We start from the raw sequence: 12,831 nt of genomic DNA on the forward strand, positions 1-12,831 counted from the left end.
TGTCCCCTCTTCTTTTTAATTGTTTTCTGGAATATGTCATAGATGAAGCTCTTTATGAATATGACACTGGAATAGTAGTTGGCGGACTAAGAATAAATAACTTACGTTTCGCTGACAATATCGATCTTCTGGCAGAAAGTGAAGAAGAATTACAAGAGATAACCAGCCGCGTTTTCGGAACATTAAAAAAATGGATTATACATAAACCTACAAAAAACAAAAACAATGATAACCTCAAAATTAGACATTGAATTCTTAAAGATACAAATTGGAAATAAATAAATTGAGAATGCAAACAAGTTCACTTATCTAGGAAGCACGTTGAGTCAAGATGGTCGTTCAAAAACCGACATTAAATACCGAATTGCTAAGGCAACCGTGGCCCTACAGAAGTTAAAAATATTGTGGAGAGATAACAGAATAGCAATCACAACCAGACTAAGAGTAATTGACACTTTGGTGAATTCCATCCTCTTGTATGGTTGTGAGGCCTGGACTTTATTGAAGGAAGATTGAGAGGAGATCCTGTCTTTCGAAATGAAAACTTACAGAAGACTTTTGAGAATTCCCTATACCACTCGCGAAACCAATGAAAATGTCCGAAAACTGATTGACTCAATAGATGGGAGAAAAGGGGGAAATATTCTGACAGTCATCAGAAGAGGTTAGGGGCCAACCTGGATTAAAATAAACTGATAACATCAAAAAATGGACAAATTCCTCCCTTTCTCAACTGACATCAAGAATAAGAGACCGAGATGACTGGAGGAGGCTAAAAAAAAATATCACCTACTAGCCCTGAGTGACCCAACGGTAGAGAAGTCTAAAAGAAGGAAAACAATATTCCATATATAATGAAAAATATATAAATAAAATAAAACATTCACAATTTTTTGTGTTATTATATAAATAAAAAGAAAGAAGTAATAAATGGTGGATACAACTTTCTGTTATTTCTATATTATTAAGCAATGTAATATCCGGTTTATTAATAAATTCCATTATATTTTTAAAGTTCCATGATGATTTCATACTTTTAATGTAAAATAACAGGCATAAATTCATGATACTGATGTATTTATTAATATTTATTGAACTTCTCGAAAGTAACTGGCATACGAAGACGTGAGACAACACACTAATTAGAAGCAATTCGAATAAAATAAAATTGTCTTATGAAATAATGAGAAATATAAATAGCAGAGGCGAGTTAAAGATTAAAACTATAATAAAAACCAATAGTTGATGAAATTAACTATTCTGAATAGCAATTCTTAATATTCTCGTTTCTCAATTCACCTTTATTCATTCGTTAAATATAATTGGCAAATAAAAATAATTAGGAGGGCGCTCCTTGGCAAAATAGAAAACAATTCAGAACCATCTGGTCATCCTCAGCATGGAACAGATTGTTAAGTTAGGAATAATTTCTTTGAACACAAAGACGGCTGCCTGATTTACAATCTCGGTAACGTTTGTCAAAAAGAACATCTTACATGCAAAACGACTTCGTTACTTTAAAACTTACTTTTAAAAAAAAGTATTTCATGTATAAATTGAAAGTAGAATTTCATGCATAAATACTGTATAAATTGTTTTTATTTTATTTTTTGAATAAAAAAATATGTAATCTGAAATAATACGTCAAATTTTAAAATAAGTTACATTTGAAAGACATAAATAGAAGAAAAAAATCTTTTTTTGTAAACACAGTACTCTTTTTCATTTAAAATATTGCTATATTTTAAATGAAATGCTTTAAATATTAAAATGTCCATACATGCTCATTTCCTGGTGGTGATACCTGGTGGTGATATCTGCTTTAATTCTTCAGTCAGTTTCCCAATGCTATCTGAATCTAGTTTTTCTTCATATAACTCACTACAGTATCTTGTCCACCGCTGTACAATTTTTTTCTTTATTCATCAATATTTTGCCTTTTTCATCTTTAATTTTGGTCTGTTTCAGTTGCCACTTTCTATTAATGGTTGTGATCATTTTGTATACCTCCCTTGTTTTATATTCTGTTACAAATGATATTCTATATTTTTCAATGTTGCTACTTGAATACAAATTCTACCCTTCGGTTCTTCTTTATGAACTGGTCAATAACATCGTCTTAAAAAATTGGTTGTAACTTAATTTTCCGAAGCAACACGCACACTTGTAAAGGCTGGCTGAAGCTCACCGGCTAGAGCTACTTTGACCGCGTATGGCCTATGTTTAGGTCGACGTGAAAGGAACGGAAATGGCTATGCGCGCGCATGAAATCACAGTGCTGAAGGCCTGCAGCGAGGACCTGGAAGCTCCGACAACCGAACAAGCCAAGGTAGCTTTGACTAAACGAGCAAGCATCGGCCTTCGATACACAACGCAAAGCTCAATTATTGCCGTGCAAGCTTAAGACGTCTTCTGTCTACAAAAATAAAAGCCTAAATGGAATGCTTATAAATGCATGCATTTATTAACAAATAAATATTACTTCTTTCTCAAGTAATGAGCTTGCGCAGCAAGCATGGAGAATTCGCCACTGTTCTCCACACTTTTTAGCTTCTCCCCTAACAATGTTCTGTACCTTCTTCCTATTTCTTCTTCACTCATTCGTGCTGTATCTCTTCTGTTTTGATGTTGGGGTTTATATTTCTTTTTTTAATTTCAACTTGATGTTTGCAATCACTAAACTATGATCCGAGTCTATATCCACTCCTTGAAACGTTCGACACTGTTGTCCTGATGTTATCTGTCTTCTCTTAATCAATTTTTGTTTTTCCCATCATTTGATCGCCACGTTCATTTTCTACACTCCTTTTGTTGGGATCTTGTATTACACTTCATCATCTCGTGGTCCACAGCAAATTCTAACAATTTTCCACCTCGTTCATTTCTTTCTCCGAAACCATATTTTCCCATGACTCTTTCCCAACCATCATTATCTATTCCAACTTTGGCATTCCAATCTCCTTCAATAATTAGCACATCTTGCTTTGGTATTGGTTCTATTGTCTCTGTTAGATCTTTGTAGAATAAGTCAATATCCTCATCTGTGCTGTCAGATGTGGGTGCATATATCTGGACTATTCATATGTTGAATGGCTTTTCCCGAAATCTTGCTACTATGATTCGTTCATTAACTGGTCTGTAGCCTAACAGTGCCTCTCGAGCTCTTTTGCTAAGAAGGAAGCCAACTCCTGCTTCGTGCATGGTATCATGTCCTGATCATATGACTTGGCATCCATTGATCTCTCCAGATGATGTCCATCTCATCTCTGCCAATCCTAGCATATCCCACCGATATCTCTTCATTTCCTCACCAAGACGTTCCTACTGATAACAGTTCTGTCGGTTTCAGTTTCCTTTCTGTATCCCACTTTTCGATCCAACCCCGATCGCTCGATTGGTATCGCGGGCCTTGTTTATCCGGGCGACGCCCGAGCCGGTATGTTGTAGCTGTTGATTGTATAGGCATCAGATAACAGTTGTTTTTTTTCTTTACCGTCAGAGCATCGACACTTATCTGATCGACCCTTCTCCTTTATCCAGGCTTGAGATTGGCATGAGACCCCTAAGGATTCCATGGCGGAGTAAAAAATACATAATGCATAATAACAAATAACGCATATTCGTGTTCGCTTACATTTACGGAAAAACAAATAAAATAAAAATGTGCTGCTTCAACTAAGAGTGGAAGACTAAAATAAGTAATGTGGTTGGAATTTCGGTTGAACCCATTTTTGTGGGGAGGGGAAGTCAAACAGTTCGCCTTGATAAACGCAATAAGAATTCTCTTTCCCCCACCCCCATTACTTTCTCGTAGTTTATTTACGCGATATGCATCATCGTATTTGTTCAGTTCATTAGTCCGTTGTATAAAGAAATAGCAAAGCTAGCATTGATATCATTTAGGAATGGTAAAGATTAAGACTGACGTGTCCTTTTTTTTTTTTTTTGTTTCTTACAAGTCTTTTAAAAGTTAAGGGAAAAAAAAACATTTGGTTAAATCGAAATAATCAAAGATGGTGTCGCAGACATTTCAGCTATACATTTGCAAAAGCACAAGTCACCAGAAAAAACAATGTCTTTGTCTGTTTTTATATTAAGAATTTATTAGAATTTTTTTTTCAAAAAAATTTGTTAATAATACGAAACGACTAGAAAACTTCAATTTTCTTTTTAAGCAATTTTTCTTCTTAAGCAAAGCGCATGAAAAAAGTCTGTACTAGAGTCCAGCACTAAGAATATTTCTTGATCTGTTAGGCGCTACTTCCATTCTTACAGAAAACTTGAGTGCACACCCAAAGTGTGAAAAATGTTTCGTAGTTATTGTACCACTACCCTGATTGTGCTGCGCCTAATTCTTTAAAAAATTAGCGAATAAATCCTAGATTTTGTGAGTTATACAATGCACTATTTCCTGTTCGTGAAGGAATAAAAGAAACACTGCGCAAATATCAAATGCGCATGACAATTCTCAGATAGCAGACGACAATTAAAATAGTTTCTCGGCGTTATTTCGTATTAATAACGAACGTATTTTATTTTATATTATTTATATTAATAACGAAGGTATTTTATGTCACCTTTATATTACCCTGATTGTGCTGCGCATAATTCTTTAAAAAATTAGCGAATAAATCCTAGATTTTGTGAGTTATATTTCCTGTTCGTGAAGGAGTAAAAGAAACACTGCGCAAATACCAAATGCGCATGAAAATTCTCAGATAGCAGACGACAATTAAAATAGTTTCTCGGCGTTATTTCGTATTAATAACGAACGTATTTTATATTATTATTATTTATATAACAAATTTAATCTAAAACTTAACTGTGGAGAAATAGATAGACTACTATTAGAAATACTACAGAAAGCTGAAGTATTCTACCTATATTCGTTATGAGCATTATTAATAAATAATTTATTTATGAAAAATTTTGGTGTAAAGTTACAATACAATACCATTTTAGGTTAAATGAAATATCTGACATAAAAATTATTTTGCGACTCGCGATTCTCAATTAAATACTGTTTAAGTATTTACCAGTACATACTGAATACACAACTAGTGTTAATGTAGTATTAAGGATAGGACATAACATCATAATCGTAATTAAAATAAATTCAAATATCTCTACAGTCAGTAATAATAAATAACTTGCTTACCTTCCAACCGAAAACTGTAACATAGTAACTGTACAAGAAATACTGAAACATAAACTTCCATAATGTTTTCTATTTTTAACTAACTTGTGGGATTTAATATCCCCTTAATTTAAATAATTACATTTTGTGTTTAAAACCTAAATGAAACTAGTTTCACATGCAATAACATTAACATTCAAAAATATTTTCACTAATTATTTACAAACATTACACACAGTAACAATTCTATAAATCTTTTGGATTACCGGAAGACGCATAAAGAAAGCGCCATCTATGGTGAAATTTAACAGAATTAGAATTCTTTGGACTGTTAATCTAAAATAAATAATGTAAAGTGTTTTTTAAAAAAATAATTGTTTGATCCAAAAGATATAAAAATATTCAGGTATGTGTTATTTATTACGAGAACAGAATTACCAACATCCTCTATAAAAACGTTTCTTAATACAGAATGCATATTTATATAAATAGCGATGACAATAGTTGAAAAATTTAAAAAAATGTTGAAGATTAACTTAAATCTCTCTCTCTCTGTATTTAAATCTCTCTCTCTCTCTCATGTATATTCTTAACAGTGACAGATCACTGAATGTCTTTTACTTTTATATTTATTCAACTATTAATTGATTTTATGGAAGACTGTTGGCTTTTTTTAACTGCAGGCGTATTAAACGCATTATGACAATGTTCGGATTTGACTAGCGTTTGGGTGGATTGAGCAAAGGATTTGACTAGCGTTTGGGTGGATTGAGCAAAGCTCTATCAATGGAGCAAATTTAAAAGGGCTCATTCCTTAAGAATTTGAATTTTTTTTTAATAATTGATTATTATTATGGCTTTGTTTCGCACTTTTTTGTTATTTTGTCGACTTTTTTAACGTAATTATTCTTTATAAATAATGTTTTATTATTTTATTTGCTTTCTTACTTTTGATAAATTGTTTCAGATTGAAACAGAGTCCCTTGTTTGCTCCATATTTCCAGTCTCCCTGCCTTTCTCTAATTCTTACATAATCTGTAGTATTTGCGTAGCGTTGTGGCAGTGGTTTCTGGTTCCATTGAACCAGAAGGTCAAAAGACAGACCATTACAAGTTCGATTCTTCTCACCAATTAAAGAGACGTTTTCATTTTATTATATTTTATTTTATGTAGCCTGTTCCCGAGTTAGAAACTGGCTACATAAGTCTTTAGCATAAGTAAATTAGGCTTTCTTGGAAACGTAGGTTTTTAACCCCGCAACTCAGAAAAAATCGACAACGTTACAGACAACAAACAATATGAGTGTTAAAGGTTTAGAATCAAGAGATGATGGCAGCCGTATTGTCACCGCGATACAAATAAAATAATCGATGGTCAGGAATTCCGCTTTCGGTGATGGCAAAAACTGTCCTCTGATTCCAAAAAAAAAAAAAAGAAAAAGAAAGAAATAGCTACAGCTATTTCTTTCTTTCTTTAAGTGTTAGAGGGTTACCAAATGCAATTGCTCTCTAAGCAGAGGAGTGCGTGAACACGTGATGCGCTCACGTGAGTCTATCTATAAGCAGAATCTGTAACCATTTACAATACTAAACTTTTAAGCATCAAATTATGGATATTTGAATAATTAAATAATATAAGAAAGAGAAAATTTATTTAATTGCAGGTTGATCCTTGATCACAGGCACAATGATTTGATTTTGATCAACATTTTGATAGAATGGCAGTTCCTGTTTGTGTACTAAGGGTTGTCCCAAATCATGAACTCTGGAACAATAAATTTTTCCCCTGACATTCAAACAATCCCTACTTCTGTCTCTCTCTCCTCCTCTTTGGTTTCTTTTTTCTTGGAAATATTTTAGTGTTCTGAGTGCTAAAATTCTTAATTTTTAGTGGCAAAAGGTGCGGGGGGGTGAGGAAATCGTTGAACAGTTGCTTACGATAAAGACTATTTGTTAATGCGACCGTCAATGGATAACCTGCTGTTAATAGTCACGTACTGTAGATTGTGCAGTGCCCTAACAAGGGCAGGTCAAGCGGGACCCGTACATTGGCACAAAAATATTAATGGAGGAAAACAGTGGCTGTTTGAGACATCAAATGTTGAAAATAAATTTAACATACATTATATTGTATACAACAATTTATTTAATTACATTTAATAATATCCTCTGTATATCCAGCTAGCTAAAACTACGTTTTACTATACTGTAAAACGTAGTTTTACAGTATAGTTAAAAGTAAAAAAGATCCCACTCCATCCATTGTTGAAGCAGATGGGGAGATTCTTTTTACTGGGCGCTAATTGCCCTTTTGACACTATTGGATATGTGAAATTCTATCCGGTTTAAAGATTTGTCTTCATTTCGCGAGTTCTTAGTATGTTTTCATAGTTGTCTTTGAAGGTAAAGTACAGTAGTATGTTTTGTCTTAGTAGCTAAAACGAATAATTATAATAAAAAAAGTGAACTCAGCGAAGGTTGAATTTGACCGATAGTGCCTCCGTGGTTTGCTGTGCCTTTCGTAACGCAAAATCGGCATCGGTTATCACCCACGAAAGGTTATTACTCAACCCATATTGCATTCGGTAACCAATCGGCCAACCAAGCCGACAAAACAAGTTGATATGGCAAACCACGCTGTATTTACTATACTAGCAAACCCGATTTTCAGTGTGCAGCAGCTGATAATTCATATATGGAACGAAGTTGCAACTAACTTCAAATCAAACAAAGTTTACATAATCTCTGGTCAAAAGGATACTTCTATTAAACAGAGCATACTCTGGTATATTGTTGAATGATAAGAATTGGGGAATTATCAATTGTTGCAAGTGAGCAATCTTCTTTCATTATGAATATTATTCTAATTGTTACGTCATTCGCTTTAATGTCTTCAGTGAAATTGAAATACACGAATGGCTCGTATCAGAATCGAACATTTCTAGTCCTACCAACTGCAAAAATGTTAAATTAGTACGCTTCATACATAATTATAGCTCACGCCCATCTACGAGATGTCAAGAATTGGATTGGATTGGTGGAGGATACCACGGAATAAAGAGGATTTTGATTTAACCAAGTCAGTGTGAAAGTTTGCATATTTTATGAGTGTTGGTGTCACGTGAGTATGTTAGGAAAGGTGATGAGCGATAGAGCGTTTCTTTAGACCAGCTGACAAAACGTTTGGTTGGAAACACGAGGATTCGAATCCCTTCTATGACGTGAGGAACGTTTACGAGGTGTTTTCAATCAAATGGTGTGTCAACCAGTCTCATGCGGAGATACAGGTTTTTTTCTCTCTTAAGCTTTGGTTTTGCGTTCCTGCAAACAGGCCGCGTGCACCCACAGATGTACAGACATAAATACTTGTGTTTACGAGATGCAGCAGGAATGGTAAGCCGCTGCATTCATTGGTTAAAATCCCTAATTAAGGGACTCAACCCGTCTTGGACGGATAAAAATTGGATGGTTGGTTGGATCAATAGATGAGCTATCGATAGGTGCGTTGGATTTTAATTGAGCAGCACACTGATGTAGAGGGTAATGGATGCGAGGAGGATTTGGAGGAAGTACTCCATTATTCCTACACAGGGTGGTTGCGTAGTTGAAACCTGGCGCATCCATCACGCATAAACAGCTCATCTAACAGTGTTGTCATACTTGAGTAACTTGAGAAAGCGTAACAAAAAAAAGCCTTTTGGGTATTCGAAAAATAGGACAAGCAATTGGATCCTGAAGATGTGTGATGGGGACACGAGTGCAGCAGGTATTTGCCCGTTAGGAGGGGGAGGAAACGGTGCACTGACTGTTTTGCATTGGTGTCTTTCCGTATGGGTAATCACTCTATCAGAGGGATCCGGTTGAATAACCGGGATTTCTTTTTCTGTTTTCAGGTGTCTTCATGGGAAAGATACTCGAAGAAGATGGAAAATCAATAGAGAGACAGAAGAGGAGAATCGGAAACACGAGTTATCACAATTTCCTGACTAAGGTTGTTAGTGTAGTTCTTCTGCCTTGCAAATGTTTCAAGGTTTCGCCTAAAAGATGTGGAAAATGCCCTATAACAACGCTGAAGCAAGACTTGCGTATCACAGTGAAGAAAATCAATCACCATCTGGTTGGAAGATCGCTGATCGAGTCTCATCAACGATGGGAGGAACATTTTCCAGGATGTTTTCAACCAAATCTGAGTTAGGTTAGCCAGTGTCAGATGGTGATAGCATGGTTTTTTTTTTCTCCCGGACTCTCCGGGTTTTTTTTTTCATCCAGCTAAACAGACAAACTGGCCTTAGTATATATCTGGTTGCAAGTTTTTGGACTGTGAAGTATGAAGATTCCGCATTGTTCTTTAAGCCGTTAAAAAGAGAAAAATAAGAACGTTTGTTTTTGAAATTTGTTTGTGTTGATTGCATATTATAATTACGATTCATACTGAATAGTTATATGCTGTATATGAACGTATACCATGCTGATAATAAATCATGCTTGTTTAAAAACTGAACTCATTGTCCTTCCTCTTTATTATACATCACATGTGTTCAATCAGTGGGTAAACAATCTTATTTAGTGGTCTACATGTTCGAAAGAGTAAATGAAATTTTATACTTTGTTTTTTTTTTAATTGATACTAAGTATCGATCAGTGGGCGTATATTCCTCATGTGGTAGGCGGAATATTCACGAAGAAGAAATAACTTTTGAGTAATTATTTATTTGAAATAAATATATATTTATTTATTATTTATATAACAAAAACACCGAACTTGGTAATAGTAATAACCAGGTGAAATTTCAGAGAAAAAAAAGAGATGATATTTTTATGGTGATTCAATAATGAACGAGCTTGTCGAGGGAGTCACTACTTCTAGTTTTTTTCCCGAGTGCGTAAATTAAGGATATGATAAACGCAAATAAAACAGAGAACAGAAAAGTAAAAGAGATGGTAGTTTTTGTTGGAAGAACTACCATCTTTAAGGAGCGATAAATATGGTATAGAGAGCTTAAGAAAGGTCTTTTGGAAGCAGCGAGAAAGAAATGTGAGAAAGTAAAAATTGTAGGTTTGCTACCCAAATACGACAGCACCGAGTGAAGAAGAAGAGCAATCAGAGCAAATGATTCCATGCACAGGCTGTGTAGAAGAAACGAATGCATTCTTTTAGATGCGTGCAGTGCATTTGATGTCAGAAAACACTTCTATAAGAGGGACGGCCTGCATTCAAATTCACTTGGGATCAGGAGCCTAGAAAAATTACTTAATGGATGAGACCGAATGCAGAGTCAGGGAAACTATGAATGAGAAAAATATGTGCAAAAGTGATTAAGATGTGAATGACTTTGAACCCGATGGTAATTTCAATTATCCAAACATTGATTTGATTGAAGAGAAATCTCATGATAAATATGAAGAGGAATTTACTGACTTATTGCGAGATAACGTTTTCGAGTAGCATGGGCAAGAACAGGGCCAGCGGAAGCGGGCATGCAGAGCATGCGGGCGCCGCTACGAAGGGGACGCCGGGGCGCGGGTCATAAGTTCATTTTTAAGAAACAAAATTTTTATCTTAAAAACAAAAAATTCTTAGAATGATCAATATTAAAATAAATAAGGCCGGATACACCGAATAAAAATGTTTTAAAAAATTGTATATTGCAGGCTGTTTACTATTTTGCAGCGAGAGCAGGCTAAATGCTTGCCTCCAGAATCTAAAGTGAAACGGTGAACGGTTTTAATGCGCAGAAATGAATTTTCGTACAAAACATTTGTTGCTACGTAACCAGTCATATGGTACTGTATAAACTCGATTGTAACTTAAATATTCCAAAGCACATTACTTTCGATTGTTTACTTAGGTTAAGTCTGATGTGAATATTATAAAAATAAACTTTGTTTCTCTCTGTATAGTTTGTTTTTGATGTTATTGTAAATAACACTCTGGAGGTTAACTGTATATACTGCTTTAATAAGAATATGTTAGTGTTTAAAACAAAGGCAATGTTTATATCGCTGAAGCTGCATGTAATAGATCTACATGATGGCATTAGAAGGATTGTTATTAAAATTTGTTTGTATGGGAAAGGCTTGCAGGCTCTAAGTGTAAGCATCTGCTAAGTCAGTCAGAAAGGTTCAAATAACTTTCCGATGACCGTCAACTTACAATCAAAAGAAAGCGGAGGAGAACAAAAGGTGTGCGAACTTGAAACTTAAGATGAAAGAATCATACTGATTCAATGGGATTGCCAAACTTCATGCAAGGTCTCAGAGGAGGTATAATAAAAAGGGACTGAAGCAAACAGAAGGGACTGCACGGATCCAGAGATTGCTGCAGAAATAGAGGGGGGGCCCGGTTCCAGAGACATCCACAGAGAGACAGGAAAGGCTGCCCAGTTCCAGATGCTGTCAAAGAGGAGGCAGCTCGGTTACAGACATTGCTAAAGCTGCCTGGTCCCAGACGTTGCTGAAGAGAGACAGAGCTGCTCGGTTCCAGACATCATCAGAGAGCATCCCAGATCCAGAAGTTGGTTGAGAGAGGAGTTTTCCTGCTTCCAGAAAGGAGCTTCTCGGTTTGAGACGTCACTAGAGAGAAACGACTTCTAGGCCACAGACAGGGCTTTCAAATTGCCAAAAGGAGAAGGCCCAAACGCCGTAGAAGAGAAAAGTTTCCAGTCCAGAGGAATCCTGATTGACAGTTGACAACAGTTTCATTTTTCTTGGAGGTGGCATTTTCAGTTTCTTAGAGGCTGCAATTCAAGCTACTTGAGACAGCAGTCATCCAGGCATTTTCGGCAATCCCAAGTAGAGGAGAAAAGGCGAGGCAAATTTCCTAAAGTACCTTCACTCATATGTTTTTCTTTTCACCGTGGGAGAATAACATTTTTCCGGAACTGTACGAGTCCTGCTACATTCCCAATTGATATAGCCAAAGCCAAAATTCCAGATGAAGATCTGAGATGAAAGAATTGCCATAGAACTTTTAGTGAAAAACTTTTCACTAATTGTTTATTCAAAGTAAAAAACATTTGTTGGTACGTAACCAGTCATATGGTACTGCATGACTGGTTACGTCATACAGTAACCAGTAATATTTTGAATATTCAAAATTATCAAAAATTTTGTATATTTTTTAAAATATTCAAAAATATTTAAAAAAATTTAAATATTTTTGATATTTTAATATCAAAATATTAAAATATTCTGATGAAGATTGTAACTAACTCGATACATCAGAAATCAAAGTTGAAGAACCGTGCACATCATCCAGTTTGCATGAAAGTATTGTTCCAACTATTGAACAAGATAACAAGATGCAAGATTTAAGTGAAAAACAGGAGAAGATTTAGTTGTAGTTGACCACGAAACTAACACATTGTTAGTCTCTGTAAATTTAGAAGATCCAGGTGAATGGAGAAATATTGATGAAAATTTATGAGTTGTTTTAATTGAAATTGGGCCTGTTCAAAAGAAAAATATAATATATCCCAAGAGATACATATGGCCGTAAATTTGGCGACACGTATTATAATAGAAAAATGAAAAACGGGGAGCTCGTGCCAAGAACATGGCTCATTTATTCCGAAACTTTAAATTCTGTTTTTTGCTTTTGTTGCAAACTTTTTGCACCTACTAAATCAAGTAGTCTTGTAGAAGGTTATAATGAGTGGAGAAATGTAAGTACAACTTTGCAAAGACATGAGACTA

The 12,831-nt window shown here is 35.0% G+C and overlaps 1 long non-coding RNA gene across 1 annotated transcript in view; it reads left to right on the forward strand.

Annotated features, from left to right (window-relative positions):
* LOC150094309 (uncharacterized) overlaps nt 1–9,637 on the forward strand; it is a 29,745-nt gene extending 20,108 nt beyond the window's left edge. The window contains exon 2 of the long non-coding RNA XR_016550241.1: nt 9,030–9,637. This is a non-coding gene — a long non-coding RNA (uncharacterized LOC150094309). The remainder of the gene's footprint in view (nt 1–9,029) is intronic.
* Nucleotides 9,638–12,831: the final 3,194 nt, after the last annotated feature.

Source organism: Typopeltis vanoorti, chromosome 22 (genome assembly GCF_054136105.1).
Source record: "Typopeltis vanoorti isolate ZY-2024b chromosome 22, IOZ_Tvanoo_1.0, whole genome shotgun sequence".
Taxonomy (NCBI): domain Eukaryota; kingdom Metazoa; phylum Arthropoda; class Arachnida; order Uropygi; family Thelyphonidae; genus Typopeltis; species Typopeltis vanoorti.